Source organism: Oncorhynchus keta, unplaced genomic scaffold, assembly GCF_023373465.1.
Source record: "Oncorhynchus keta strain PuntledgeMale-10-30-2019 unplaced genomic scaffold, Oket_V2 Un_contig_2877_pilon_pilon, whole genome shotgun sequence".
Lineage (NCBI taxonomy): Eukaryota > Metazoa > Chordata > Actinopteri > Salmoniformes > Salmonidae > Oncorhynchus > Oncorhynchus keta.
Window position 1 is genome coordinate 38,373 of NW_026286219.1, and position 16,074 is coordinate 54,446.

A 16,074-nucleotide genomic window follows, 5' to 3' on the forward strand; every position below is an offset into this window, starting at 1 on the left:
TCAGCCTGTTTACAACAGTCGTCAATCAACTATGTTACAATTATAATTGTTCACACCCACAGCGAACCTCTCGGGGTAAGATGTTCTAGTGATGGGAAACCGAGGCTTTCAAGCCATCGGGCCACGGGGCTTTCAGGACATCGGGGCTTTCTGAACCATCGGGGCTTTCATTGTGCCTTATGATTGTTCATTACACTGAGCTTTAACACAATCCACATTAGTGACATCTGCTGGTCATCAATGAAAAGTAGTGTTTGATGTTTATGTACGTGTTTTTCCCCACACTATTCATCACATCTCCCACAACGCAGAGGTCAGTCGCGAGTCTTCGTAGGCAACGACAATCAGTTACCACATTGCAGGTTCGCACTTTCCATCCTGTTTCCCTTTTTTTGCGGTCAAAAACTGAATCGAGGCCATTATCTAAGATGCTTTAGACATAAGCTTATACTATAGTCAATGATGCGAACTGTTTAAACAACAAAGTGCAGAAAGTGTTGCGTCATAAAACGATTTTCTAAATAATATTAATTCGTTCCGGATTCTGATTCGGATTCTGATTCGGATTCTGATTCGACCACTCTTTGTGTTCTGGGAATCAATAGTTCCATCATTAAGGTTTTCACACTGCGCTTTTTATTTTCATCGATGGGCGGACTTTTATTTTGAACAGAGCAAACCAGGAAGTGGTGTGATGACGTCACGTGATTGGCATGTGTCGAGAACCGGGGGGGGTACAGTTTTAACGGTCAACTTCAGACACGATTAAATCAACAACGCGAATCGATCCTAAACAGCAAACATCGGTAGAAGGAATTTGTAAGAGCAATTTTCCCCCTCTCACAAAGACGCTCCTCTCCATGTGGTGCTAAACGTTTCCGCGTTCAATAGCTGGCTGTCTGTAGCGAGTGGAACACATGGATCACTTTGTTTTGTAACTTCGGTAGTTAGCTCATTATTATCATGCTCCTGTCATCGTTTATACATTTCAGCACACCATGCAGAAGCCTTCCAATAAAAACGTGTACGCGGTGTTGCCAATACAGTACAGGAAGGAGCGTCCGTATAGTCGACACCCCAGTGTTGTTGAAGAACGCGTTGACGTTCAACCGCAGTGGTGGACACGGCGGAAAGCAACAATACATTGGGTTGAAGAGCTCGCAGAAGAGATGCTTTTCATCTGAATGCGACGAGGTTGGTCATCAGCATGGACATGGTGATGTGAGAGTGAGTTCGCTCCGAGTCCAACAGGTAAAATAATGCAACGAATTTGTTTGGGAGGGGGGGGGGTGTAGACTGATTGGGATTTGAACCCAGGAAAGGCTGTTGATGGCTAAACAATCGGATGAATAATCAGGTGTGTTACTGCTGGGTTAAAGGCTGCACAGTGCATATAGCTCTACAACCCTTGGGTTGGTTTTGAGCCGTGGCTAAAAGGACTACAGGGATTAGGGACGCAGATATAACCTGTACCTGCTATAACACTACTGTGACAGTGATGCCACCTAGCGGGACTGTTACAGTGATGCCACCTAGCGGGACTGTTACAGTGATGCCACCTAGCGGGACTGTTACAGTGATGCCACCTAGCGGGACTGTGACAGTGATGCCACCTAGCGGGACTGTGACAGTGATGCCACCTAGCGGGACTGTGACAGTGATGCCACCTAGTGGGACTGTTACAGTGATGCCACCTAGCGGGACTGTTACAGTGATGCCACCTAGCGGGACTGTTACAGTGATGCCACCTAGCGGGACTGTGACAGTGATGCCACCTAGCGGGACTGTGACAGTGATGCCACCTAGCGGGACTGTTACAGTGATGCCACCTAGCGGGACTGTGACAGTGATGCCACCTAGCGGGACTGTTACAGTGATGCCACCTGGCGGGACTGTTACAGTGATGCCACCTAGCGGGACTGTGACAGTGATGCCACCTAGCGGGACTGTGACAGTGATGCCACCTAGCGGGACTGTGACAGTGAAAACCTAGCGGGACTGTTACAGTGATGCCACCTAGCGGGACTGTTACAGTGATGCCACCTAGCGGGACTGTTACAGTGATGCCACCTAGCGGGACTGTGACAGTGATGCCACCTAGCGGGACTGTGACAGTGATGCCACCTAGCGGGACTGTTACAGTGATGCCACCTAGCGGGACTGTGACAGTGATGCCACCTAGCGGGACTGTGACAGTGATGCCACCTAGCGGGACTGTGACAGTGATGCCACCTAGCGGGACTGTGACAGTGATGCCACCTAGCGGGACTGTCACAGTGATGCCACCTAGCGGGACTGTTACAGTGATGCCACCTAGCGGGACTGTCACAGTGATGCCACACTGCAATTAACCTCTAGGTTTCCTACACCTGGGGGGGCTGCGTACAGCTCTCTACAACTATAATTAACCCGTGTCTCTCTAGGTTTCCTACACCTGGGGGGGCTGCGTACAGCTCTCTACAACTATAATTAACCCGTGTCTCTCTAGGTTTCCTACACCTGGGGGGGCTGCGTACAGCTCTCTACAACTATAATTAACCTGTGTCTCTCTAGGTTTCCTACACCTGGGGGGCTGCGTACAGCTCTCTACAACTATAATTAACCCGTGTCTCTCTAGGTTTCCTACACCTGGGGGCTGCACACTCTCTACAACTATAATTAACCTCTAGGTTTCCTACACCTGGGGGCTGCGTACAGCTCTCTACAACTATAATTAACCCGTGTCTCTCTAGGTTTCCTACACCTGGGGGCTGCGTACAGCTCTTACAACTATAATTAACCCGTGTCTCTCTAGGTTTCCTACACCTGGGGGCTGCGTACAGCTCTCTACAACTATAATTAACCTGTGTCTCTCTAGGTTTCCTACACCTGGGGGCTGCGTCAGCTCTCTCAATATAATTAACCCGTGTCTCTCTAGGTTTCCTACACCGTGTTCCCTCTACAACTATAATTCTCTAGGTTTCCTACACCTGGGGGGGGCTGGTACAGCTCTCTACAACTATAATTAACCCGTGTCTCTCTAGGTTTCCACACCTGGGGGGCTGCGTACAGCTCTCTACAACTATAATTAACCCGTGTCTTCTAGGTTTCAACAACAGCTCTCTACAACTATAATTAACCCGTGTCTCTCTAGGTTTCCTACACCTGGGGGCTGCGACAGCTCTCTACAACTATAATTAACCCGTGTCTCTCTAGGTTTCCTACAACTGGGGGATTACAGCTCTCTACAACTATAATTAACCCGTGTCTCTCTAGGTTTCCTACACCTGGGGGCTGCGATTACAGCTCTCTACAACTATAATTAACCTGTGTCTCTCTCAACCTTAGCTTCCATCATTACAACTATAATTAACCTCTGGCTTTTTTTTACACCGGGGGCTGCGTACAGCTCTCTACAACTATAATTAACCGTGTCTCTCTAGGTTTCCTACACCTGGGGGGCTGCGTCACAGCTCTCTACAACTATAAGAACCGGGGTCTCAGGTTTCCTACACCTGGGGGGCTGCGTACAGCTCTCTACACGACTATAATTAACCCGTGTCTCTCTAGGTTTCCTACACCTGGGGGGCAGCAAACAGCTCTCTACAACTATAATTAACCTGTGTCTCTCTAGGTTTCCCCTCTCTCACTAAAGACGCTCTAGGTTTTCCTACACCTGGGGTGCGAAACAGCTCTCTCAACTATAATTAACACGTGTCTCTCTAGGTTTCCTACACCTGGGGGGCTGCGTACAGCTCTCTACACACTATAATTAACCCGTGTCTCTCTAGGTTTCCTACACCTGGGGGGCTGCGTACAGCTCTCTTTATACATTTCAGGTTTCCACACCTGCTGCGTACAGCTCTCTACAACTATAATTACCGGTGTCTGCTCAGGTTTCCAGTACAGGGGAGCTCCGTACAGCTCTCTACACTATAATTAACCCGTGTCTCTCTAGGTTTGAAGAACTGCGTTGACGCTCTCTACAACCGCAGTGTCTCTCTAGGTTTCCTACACCTGGGGGGCTGCGTACATGCTTTTTCTCTACAACTATAATTAACCCGTGTCTCTCTGACACCTGGGGGGCTGCGTACAGCTGCTCTACAACTATAATTAACCTCGAGGTTTCCAACCTGGGGGGCTGGTGCTCTCTACAACTATAAATCTAAACCAACAGCTCTCTACAAATAATGCAACGTGTCTTCTAGGTTTCCTACACCTGGGGGGCTGCGTACAACTCTCTACAACTATAATTAACCAGTGAAAGGTTTCCTACACCTGCTGCTACAACAACTATAATAATCAGGTGTCTCTCTAGGTTTTAACCTGGGGGGCTGCACAGCTCATACAACTATAATTAACCCGTGTCTCTCTGGTTTCCCTGACACCTGGCTAACAGCTGCGTACAGCTCTCTACAACTATAATTAACCGTGTCTCTATAACACTACTGTGGTTGCCACCTACACCTGGGGGGACCAGACCTGCAGGGACTGTTATAGTGATATAGCGGGACTCTTACAGTGGGGGGCTGCGTACAGCTGATGCCACCTAGACCGGGACTGTCTCTCTAGGTTTCCCTACACCTGGGGGCTGCGTACAGCTGATGCCACTATAATTAACCCGTGTCTCTGACAGGTTTCCTACACCTGGGGGGCTGTTACAGCTCTCGACTATAATTAACAGACCAGACGTGTCTCTCTAGGTTTCCTACACCTGGGGGGCTGCGTACAGACTCTCTACAACTATAATTAACCCGTGTCTACAGTGTTTCCCACCTAGGGGGACTGTGCAGCTCTCTACCTATAATTAACCCTGTCTCTCTAGGTTTCCTACACCTGGGGGACTGCGTACAGTGATCTACACCTAGCGGGACTGTGACAGTGTTTCCTACACCTGCTACACCAACTAGACCGGGACTCTACAGTTTCCCCACCTGGGGGGCTGCGTACAGTGATCAACAACCTAGCGGGACCCGTGTCTACTAGTGATCCCACCTGGGGGACTATACAGTGATGCTACAACTAAACACAGACCCGTGTGAGGTTTCCTACACCTGGGGGCTGCGACAGTCTGCTACACTATAGCGGACTGTTACAGTGATGCCACCTAGGGGGACTGTGACAGTGATGCCACCTAGCGGGACACCTACAGTGATTACACCTGCGGGACTGTTACAGTGATGCCACCTACACATTAACTGTGACAGTGATGCACACACCTGGGGGACTGTCACAGTGATGCCACCTACACGGGACTGTTACAGTGACACCTACACCTACACCGGGACTGTCACAGTGTGCCACACTGCAATTAACACCTCTAGGTTTCCTACACCTGGGGGGCTGCACAGCTCTCTACAACTATAATTAACCTCTAGGTTTCCTACACCTGGGGGCTGCGTACACAGCTCTCTACAACTATAATTAACCCGTGTCTCTCTAGGTTTCCTACACCTGGGGGCTGCGTACAGCTCTCTACAACTATAATTAACCCGTGTCCTCTAGGTTTCCTACACCTGGGGGGCTGCGTACAGCTCTCTACAACTATAATTAACCCGTGTCTCTCTAGGTTTCCCTACACCTGGGGGGCTGCGTACAGCTCTCTACAACTATAATTAACCCGTGTCTCTCTAGGTTTCCTACACCTGGGGGGCTGGACAGCTCTCTACAGCTATAATTAACCCGTGTCTCTCAGGTTTCCTACACCTGGGGGCTACACACACTCTCTACAACTATAATTAACCCGTGTCTCTCAGGTTTCCTACACCTGGGGGCTGCGTACAGCTCTCTACACACTATAATTAACCCGTGTCTCTCTAGGTTTCCTACACCTGGGGGGCTGCACACAACTCTCTACAACTATAATTAACCCGTGTCTCTCTAGGTTTCCTACACCACACACTGCGTACAGCTCTCTACAACTATAATTAACACACGTGTCCTCTAGGTTTCCTACACCTGGGGGCAACGTACAGCTCTCTACAACTATAATTAACCCGTGTCTCTCTACACCACCTACACCTGGGGGACTGCACACAGCTCTCACAACTATAATTAACCCGTGTCTCTCTAGGTTTCCTACACCTAGGGGGCTGCGACAGCTCTCTACAACTATAATTAACCTGTGTCTCTCTAGGTTTCCTACACCTGGGGGCTGCGTACAGCTCTCTACAACTATAATTAACCTGTGTCTCTCTAGGTTTCCTACACCTACACACTGCGTACAGCTCTCACAACTATAATTAACCCGTGTCTCTCTAGGTTTCCTACACCTGGGGGCTGCGTACAGCTCTCTACAACTATAATTAACCCGTGTCTCTCTAGGTTTCCTACACCTGGGGGGCACACACACTCTCTACAACTATAATTAACCTGTGTCTCTCTAGGTTTCCTACACCTGGGGGCTGCACACAGCTCTCTACAACTATAATTAACCTGTGTCTCTCTAGGTTTCCTACACCTGGGGGACTGCGTACAGCTCTCTACAACTATAATTAACCCGTGTCTCTCTAGGTTTCCTACACCTGGGGGGCTGCACACAGCTCTCTACAACTATAACACAGCCCGTGTCTCTCTAGGTTTCCTACACCTGGGGGGGCTGCGTACAGCTCTCTACAACTATATCTACGCTAAGAAGTATGGAGGAAGCTTCATCTTACGTATGGAAGATACAGACCAGAGCAGACTGGTGCAGGGAGCTGCAGAGTCTATAGAGGATATGTTGGAGTGGGCTGGTAGGACAGACTTAATAACACACACACCTACACACACCTACACACACACACACACCTACACACACACACCTAAACACAGACCAGAGCAGACTGGTGCAGGGAGCTGCAGAGTCTATAGAGGATATGTTGGAGTGGGCTGGTAGGACAGACTTAATAACACACACACCTACACACACCTACACACACACACACCTAAACACAGACCAGAGCAGACTGGTGCAGGGAGCTGCAGAGTCTATAGAGGATATGTTGGAGTGGGCTGGTAGGACAGACTTAATAACACACACACCTACACACACACACACACCTACACACACACACACCACACACACACACAAACACAGACCAGAGCAGACTGGTGCAGGGAGCTGCAGAGTCTATAGAGGATATGTTGGAGTGGGCTGGTAGGACAGACTTAATAACACACACACCTACACACACCTACACACACCACACACACACACCTACACACACACACACACACAGACCAGAGCAGACTGGTGCAGGGAGCTGCAGAGTCTATAGAGGATATGTTGGAGTGGGCTGGTAGGACAGACTTAATAACACACACACCTACACACACCTACACACACACACCTACACACACACACCTAAACACAGACCAGAGCAGACTGGTGCAGGGAGCTGCAGAGTCTATAGAGGATATGTTGGAGTGGGCTGGTAGGACAGACTTAATAACACACACACCTACACACACCACACACACACACACACACACACACACCTAAACACAGACCAGAGCAGACTGGTGCAGGGAGCTGCAGAGTCTATAGAGGATATGTTGGAGTGGGCTGGTAGGACAGACTTAATAACACACACACCTACACACACCACACACAACACACACACACACCTACACACACACACACACACACACCTACACACACACACACTAAACACAGACCAGAGCAGACTGGTGCAGGGAGCTGCAGAGTCTATAGAGGATATGTTGGAGTGGGCTGGTAGGACAGACTTAATAACACACACACCTACACACACCTACACACACACACCTACACACACACACACACCTACACACACACACCTAAACACAGACCAGAGCAGACTGGTGCAGGGAGCTGCAGAGTCTATAGAGGATATGTTGGAGTGGGCTGGTAGGACAGACTTAATAACACACACACCAACACACACCTACACACACACACCTACACACACACACACCTACACACACACACCACACACACACCTAAACACAGACCAGAGCAGACTGGTGCAGGGAGCTGCAGAGTCTATAGAGGATATGTTGGAGTGGGCTGGTAGGACAGACTTAATAACACACACACCTACACACACCTACACACACACACACACACACACACACCTAAACACAGACCAGAGCAGACTGGTGCAGGGAGCTGCAGAGTCTATAGAGGATATGTTGGAGTGGGCTGGTAGGACAGACTTAATAACACACACACCTACACACACCTACACACACACACCACACACACACACACACCTAAACACAGACCAGAGCAGACTGGTGCAGGGAGCTGCAGAGTCTATAGAGGATATGTTGGAGTGGGCTGGTAGGACAGACTTAATACACCTACACACACCTACACACACACACCTACTACACACACTACACACACACCTACACACACACACTAAACACAGACCAGAGCAGACTGGTGCAGGGAGCTGCAGAGTCTATAGAGGATATGTTGGAGTGGGCTGGTAGGACAGACTTAATAACACACACACCTACACACACCACACACACACACACCTACAACACAGACCAGAGCAGACTGGTGCAGGGAGCTGCAGAGTCTATAGAGGATATGTTGGGTGGGCTGGTAGGACAGACTTGCAGGGATAACACACACACCAACACACCTACACACACACACTACACACACACACACACCTACACACACACACACCTACACACACACACACACACAGACTACTGGTGCAGGGAGCTGCAGAGTCTATAGATATGTTGGAGTGGGCTGGTAGGACAGACTAATAACACACACCAACACACCTACACACACACACCTACACACACACACACACCTACACACACACACACCTACACACACCTACACACACACCTAAACACAGACCAGAGCAGACTGGTGCAGGGAGCTGCAGAGTCTATAGAGGATATGTTGGAGTGGTCTGGCAGGACAGACTTAATACACACACACACCACACACACCTACACACACACACACCTACACACACACCTACACACACCTAAACACAGACCACACAGACTGGTGCAGGGAGGGCAGAGTCTATAGAGGACACACCTAGGACAGACTTACATACACACACACATGCCACACCTACACACACACACTACACACACACACACCTACACACACCTAAACACAGACCAGAGCAGACACCTACACAGCACACAGTCTACAGAGGGATATGTTGGAGTGGGCACCTACAGAGGACAGACTTAATAACACACACACCTACACACACACACCTACACACACACACACACCTACACACAGTGTACACACACACCAGACAGACTGGTGCAGGGACGGCACACCTACACACATACAGTGGGCTGGTAGGACACACCTAATAACACACACACCTACACACACACACACCACACACCTACACACACACACCTACACACACACACACCTACACACACACACACCTACACACAGACCAGAGCAGACTGGTGCAGGGACTGCAGAGTCTACTGGTAGGAGGACATGTTATGTGGGCACACAGACTTAATAACACACACACTGGGGGGTCACACACACACTACACACACACACACCTACACACAGACCAGAGCAGACTGGTGCAGGGAGCTGCAGAGTCTATAGAGGATATGTTGGAGTGGGCTGGTAGGACAGACATATTTAATAACACACACACACTACACACACACCTACACACACACCACCTAACACACACACACACAGACCAGAAGCAGACTGGTGCAGGGAGCTGCAGAGTCTATAGAGATATGTTGGAGTGGGCTGGTAAGGGACAGACTAATAACACACACACCTACACACACCACACACCTACACCACACACACACCACACACAGACCAGAGCAGACTGGTGCAGCCACCTACACAGTCTACAGAGGACACAGTGGGCAGGACAGACCTACACACACACACACCTACACACACCTAAACACACACACCTACACATTTAACTACACACACCTACACACACACACCACACACACACTACAACACACACCTAAACACAGACCAGAGCAGACTGGTGCAGGGAGCTGCAGAGTCTATAGAGGATATGTTGGAGTGGGCTGAGTGTGACAGACTTAACACACACACCTACACACACCACACACACCTACACACACACACACACACTACACACACATTGTCTGTCTAACACACACACACCTACACACACACACCTACACACAGACCAGAGCAGACTGGTGCAGGGAGCTGGCAGAGTCTATAGAGGATATGTTGGGTGGGCTGGTAGGACAGACTTAATAACACACACACCAACACACACCAACACACACCTACACACACACACACCTAAACACACACCTACACACACCTACACACACACACCTAAAACAGACCAGAGCAGACTGGTGCAGGGAGCTGCAGAGTCTACCAGCAGGATATGTTGAGATAGTAAACACAGGCTGGTAGGACAGACTTAATAACACACACACCTACACACACCTACACACACACACCTACACACACACACCTAAACACAGACCAGAGCAGACTGGTGCAGGGAGCTGCAGAGTCTATAGAGGATATGTTGGGTGGGCTGGTACCACAGACTTAATATCAACACAGCTGTACACACCTACACACACACACACACACACAGTAACCTAAACACAGACCAGAGCAGACTGGTGCAGGGAGCTGCTGACGGTTCCCTATAGAGGATATGTTGTAGTGGGCTGGTAGGGTTCAGACTTAATAACACACACACCTACACACACCTACACACACCTACACACACCTACACACACACACTGGAAACACCTCCCTGGTCAGACTGGTGCAGGGGCTGCAGAGTCTATAGAGGATATGTTGTGGTGGGCTGAGTAGGACAGACATTAAAAATCATGATAAACACTATTACACACCTACACACACACACACCTAAACACAGACCAGAGCAGACTGGTGCAGGGGAGCTGCACAAGTCTTTAGAGAGGGATATGTTTTATGGGCTGGTAAAAAAAAATGGGAAATAACACACCACTTTGACACACACACACAAACATATCCTACACACACACAACACCTAAAAACAGACGGTGTGAAGAGCAGACTGGTTGCAGGGAGCTGCAGAGTCTATAGAGGATATGGCTAACGTAGTGGGCTGGTAGGACAGACTTAATAACACACACACCTACACACACCTACACTACAGGCACACACACACACACACACACCTGTAAACACAGACCACAGCAGACTGGTGCACAGCTGGCAGAGTCTATAGAGGATATGTTGGAGTGGGCTGGTACAGGACAGACTTAATACACACACACCTACACACACCTACACACACACACCTACACACACACACACCTACACACACACACCTAAACACAGATGAATAGACAGACTGGTAAAAAGGGAGCTACTAATAGTCTATAGAGGATATGTTGGAGTGGGCTGGTAGGACAGACTTAATAACACACACACCTACACACACACACCTACACACACACACCTACACACACACACCTACCTAAACACAGACCAGAGCAGACTGGTGCAGGGAGCTGAGTCTATAGAGGATATGTTGGAGTGGGCTGGTAGGACAGACTTAATAACACACACACCTACACACACCTACACACACCTACACACACACACACACACCTACACACACACACCTAAACACAGACCAGAGCAGACTGGTGCAGGGGCTGCAGCCAGTCTATAGTTATTGGATATGTTGAGTGGGCTGGCAGGACAGGCTGTAATAACACACACCTACACACACACTACACACACACCTACACACACACCTACACACACACACCTACAACACACACACCTACACACACACCTACACACACACCTAAACACAGACCAGAGCAGACACACCTAGCACACAGACCTACAGACACACTGGCTGAGTGTAGAGTTCATACCAGGGGTCTGGTAGGACAGACTGGTGCAGGGGTGGCTGAGTCTGTAGAGTTCATGCTGGGGGTCTGGAAGGACAGACTGGTGCAGGGAGTGGCTGAGTGTATGTTAGTTCATGCTGGGGGTCTGGTAGGACTGGTTATGACTGGTGCAGGGGGTGGCTGAGTCTGTAGAGTTCATGCTGGGGGTCTGGTAGGACAGACTGGTGCAGGGAGTGGCTGAGTCTGTATGTTAGTTCAGGGCTCTGGGGGAAGTCTGATAGGACAGACTGGTGCAGGGAAGTGGCTGAGTGTAGAGTTCATACTGGGGGTCTGGTAGGACAGACTGGTGCAGGGAGTGGCTGAGTCTGTAGAGTTCATGCTGGGGGGTCTGGTAGGACAGACTGGTGCAGGGAGTGGCTGAGTCTGTAGAGTTCATACTGGGGGTCTGGTAGGACAGACTGGTGCAGGGAGTGTTATTATTCCAGGGGCTGCCCCTGGTCTGTAGAGTTAATGCTGTTCATGCTGGGGGTCTGGTAGGACAGACTGGTGCAGGGAGTGGCTGAGTCTGTAGAGTTCATGCTGGGGGGGTCTGGTAGGACAGACTGGTGCAGGGAGTGGCTGAGTCTATTAGAGTTCATACTGGGGGGTCTGGTAGGACAGACTGGTGCAGGGAGTGGCTGAGTCTATAGAGTTCATACTGGGGGGGTCTGGTAGGACAGACTGGTGCAGGGAGTGGCTGAGTCTATAGAGTTCATACTGGGGGGGTCTGGTAGGACAGACTGGTGCAGGGAGTGGCTGAGTATAGAGTTCATGCTGGGGGTCTGGTAGGACAGACTGGTGCAGGGGTGGCTGAGTCTATAGAGTTCATACTGGGGGTCTGGTAGGACAGACTGGTACATTGGGTTCCAGTGGCTGAGTGTAGAGTTCATGCTGGGGGGTCTGGTAGGACAGACTGGTGCAGGGAGTGGCTGAGTCTGTAGAGTTCATGCTGGGGGGGTCTGGTAGGACAGACTGGTGCATTGGTTATTCCAGGTGGGCTGAGTGTAGAGTTCATGCTGGGGGGTCTGGGCTGGAACAGAGACATATTTAGATATTAAGGAGTTTGGCCAACTGGTTATTTACAACAGACGTTAGAACCCGTGAGCGTTCCAACACATTTCAAGTATTTGGAATCTAATTCAGGGATTCTGGAAGACATTCAGTTCCACAGCATTGTTTACATTCTAGAACACGCTGTGGACTCCGACCAGTCATAATTGCATTTTTGCCCATGTAATAATGGGGGCTAACGTGGATATTGTTGTCCATCTCCATCCTTCCCTGGGCCCCAGGTATCCCCCAGAGTTCTGGGAGGGGTCCCCGTGGAGGCCAGTACGGTCCCTACCCCAGTCCCAGGGCTGTCCCTGTACAGCCAGGCTGCTGACTCCTTGGTCCAGACAGGAAGGCCTACCACTGCTTCTGCAGCCAGCAGAACTAGAATTACTGAATATTGAAGAGGCCCTACGCAGTGGCAGCCCCTGGTTATGGTGAGTTGACTAAAGCACACACATACTTTTATTTATTTCATTTAACTAGGAAAGTCAGTTAACAAATTGTTATTTCCACTGACTCTGGGCCAAACCCGGACAGCTTGGGCCATGGTGCGGCCCCGTCATGTTATTGTTGAACTCCCAATCACGGCCGGGTTGTGATACAGCCTGTAATGGAACCAGGGTCTGTAGTGACGCCTCTAGCACTGAGATGCAGTGCCTTAGGGACTGGGCTGTGAAGCAGCCTGGAATCGAACCAGGGTCTGTAGTGAGCGCCTCTAGCACTGAGATGCAGGGCCTTCGACCCTGGTCTGCGCCTCCTCGGGAGCCCCAATAACATGGATGAGCCAGCTACCTGACGATCTATTGTCTGTCTAATAACATGTTTAAATAGACTAAATATCTCACACGTTACTGAACATTCCTCTACTGCAGGTATGACACACACTGTGGTGCAGACACCTTCGCCCAGACCAGCTAGAGGAGGGAATAGCTGGATCAGAAGGTCCCCATGTGATCAGGTTCCGACTGTAGTCTGGAGTAGAACCCTTCATAGGGACCTGGTCTTTGGCTGGAACCGTCATGAGGTGGCCCAGGTAAACCAGCAGATATGTGAGATAGATAAACACAGGCTGTACCGTGATCAGTGGTTCGACTGGAGTCTGAAGTAGAACCCTTCAACGAATGGTCTTTGGCTGGAAGGAGTCAGATGGTGGACTATAGAGGTAAACCAGCAGATATGTGAGATAGATCAACAGTAAGCTATAGAGGGGTCAGAAGCAGTGTGACATTTTAGAGGGAATAGGGGTTTTAGAGGGAATAGGAGTCAGATGTAGTGGACTATAGAGGGAATAACCTCAGATTTGAAAGTCCTTTTCAGATGTAGTTTCAAAAGGAGTCATATAATTGAAATCCGGGTCCCATGTAGTGGACTAAGAGGGAGACCCCGTGTTAATATGACGAAGTTCCCACCAGGAAAAGTCAGAAGTAGTAGCTGGATAGAGAACATCTATCCTTCAGATCTTGGACCAAAGGGATATTCAATCTGCTTTTTAATGTTTGTTTTACCATCTACCAATAGGGGAATTCGTTGTAGTGGCATTGGAAAACCTCCCTGGTCTTTGTGGTTGAATCAGAAGTGTGGTTTTAGAGGGAATTCACTGAAATAGAGGGATAATCAGAAGTGACTATAGAGGGAATAGGGGTGCAGAGACTATAGAGGGTAGTCATTAAAAGGGAATAGGAGTCAGAAACACTATTAGGGGTCAGATGTATACAGAATGAGTCAGAAGTAGTGGACTTTATTATGTGACTTGTTATAGCCCATGTTTACTCCTAGAGGGAATGATTTAGACTATAGAGGGTAACAAAGGGGTTATAACAGAATTGGACTCATAGACATTTCAGAAGTTTTCATTTAGAGGGAATTTGTAAAAAAAAATGGAATAACAGAATTCCACTTTGACATTATGGGATGTTGTGTGTTGGCCAGTAGCGAACAAAAATATCCATTTAAATTTTTGAATTCAGGCTGTAACATAACAAAATGTGGGGAAAAGTCAGAACAGGTGTGAATAGTTTCTGCTCCTGCTCCAGGTTGAAGGAGACCCTGTTGTGTTGAAAAGCTGATGGTATATCCCCACCTATCACCTGGCTATAGGGAATAGGAGTCAGATGTAGTGGACTATAGATGATAGGTCAGAAGTAGCCCTGAGGGAATAGGATCAGAGTGGCTCATGTAGTGGACCTCCAAAGTCACCTGTAGTGCTGTAGGGGTCAGGTACACACAGACACACACCTGCTGCTGTACAGGTACACACACACACAGAGGGAATCTGTAGTGGACTATAGAGGGAATAGGACAGGAATAGGGTCACACACACACACACACCTAGGGCTGTACAGGAATAGGACACACACACACACACACCTGCTGGCTATACAGGGACACACACATACAAAATAGGGTCAGAATACTAATATTAGAATAATAGTACATTTTATAGAGGAATAGGAGTCAGATAAAGAATTTCAAGATAGGGGTCAGATGTAGTGGACTATATAGGAGCAAAATATACTATAACATAGGGGTCAGAATTATGAGCATGAGGAATAGGGGTCAGTAGGCAATGGACTAAAATGTATAGAGGGAATAGTCAAAGTACTATAGAGGGAATAGGAGTCAGCTGTTGTGTTATGAATAGGAGTCAGAAGTAGTGTTATTCCAGGGCTCTGGGAATGGAAGCCCCTGGTTATGTTATTGTTGTTATTCCAGGGCTGGGCAGGAAGCCCCCTGGTTAGTCCAGAAGCTCTGGGCTATAAGCCCCCTAGGAGTCAGAAGTAGTGTTATTTGTTGTTATTCCAGGGCTCTGGGCTGGGAAGCCCTGGTTATAGGGAATAGGAGTCAGATTATTCCAGGGCTCTGGGCTATAGAGGAATAGGAGCCCCTAGGGGGTTATGTTATTATGTAGTTATTCCAGGGCTCTGGGCATAGAGGAAGCCCCTGAAGTATGGTTATTGTTATTATTCCAGGGCTCTGGGCTGGAATAGGAGCCCCTGGTTATGAATCCAGGGCTCAGAAGTTGACTATAGAGGAAATTATTCCAGGGCTCTGGGAAATAGGAGTCAGAAGTAGTGGACTATATGTTATTGTGGTTATTCCAGGGCTCTGGGCTGGAAGCCAGATGTGGTTATA

The 16,074-nt window shown here is 49.0% G+C and overlaps 1 long non-coding RNA gene and 1 pseudogene across 10 annotated transcripts; one reads left to right on the forward strand and one right to left on the reverse strand.

Moving 5' to 3' along the window:
• The first annotated feature begins 290 nt into the window (after positions 1-290).
• LOC127923201 (probable glutamate--tRNA ligase, mitochondrial) lies at positions 291-15,059 on the forward strand (annotated as a pseudogene).
• Positions 1,342-2,323, reverse strand: LOC127923203 (uncharacterized). 10 transcript variants are annotated; one of them, XR_008113678.1, is made up of 4 exons: positions 2,287-2,312; positions 2,125-2,151; positions 1,990-2,070; positions 1,342-1,883 (listed from the first exon to the last, which is right to left on the reverse strand). It is a non-coding gene; the product is annotated as an uncharacterized LOC127923203 (long non-coding RNA). The 10 variants fall into 10 exon arrangements; XR_008113680.1 differs by lacking the exon at positions 2,125-2,151 and having other exon boundaries at positions 2,287-2,323; XR_008113679.1 differs by lacking the exon at positions 2,125-2,151 and having other exon boundaries at positions 1,342-1,910; positions 2,287-2,319.
• Positions 15,060-16,074: the final 1,015 nt, after the last annotated feature.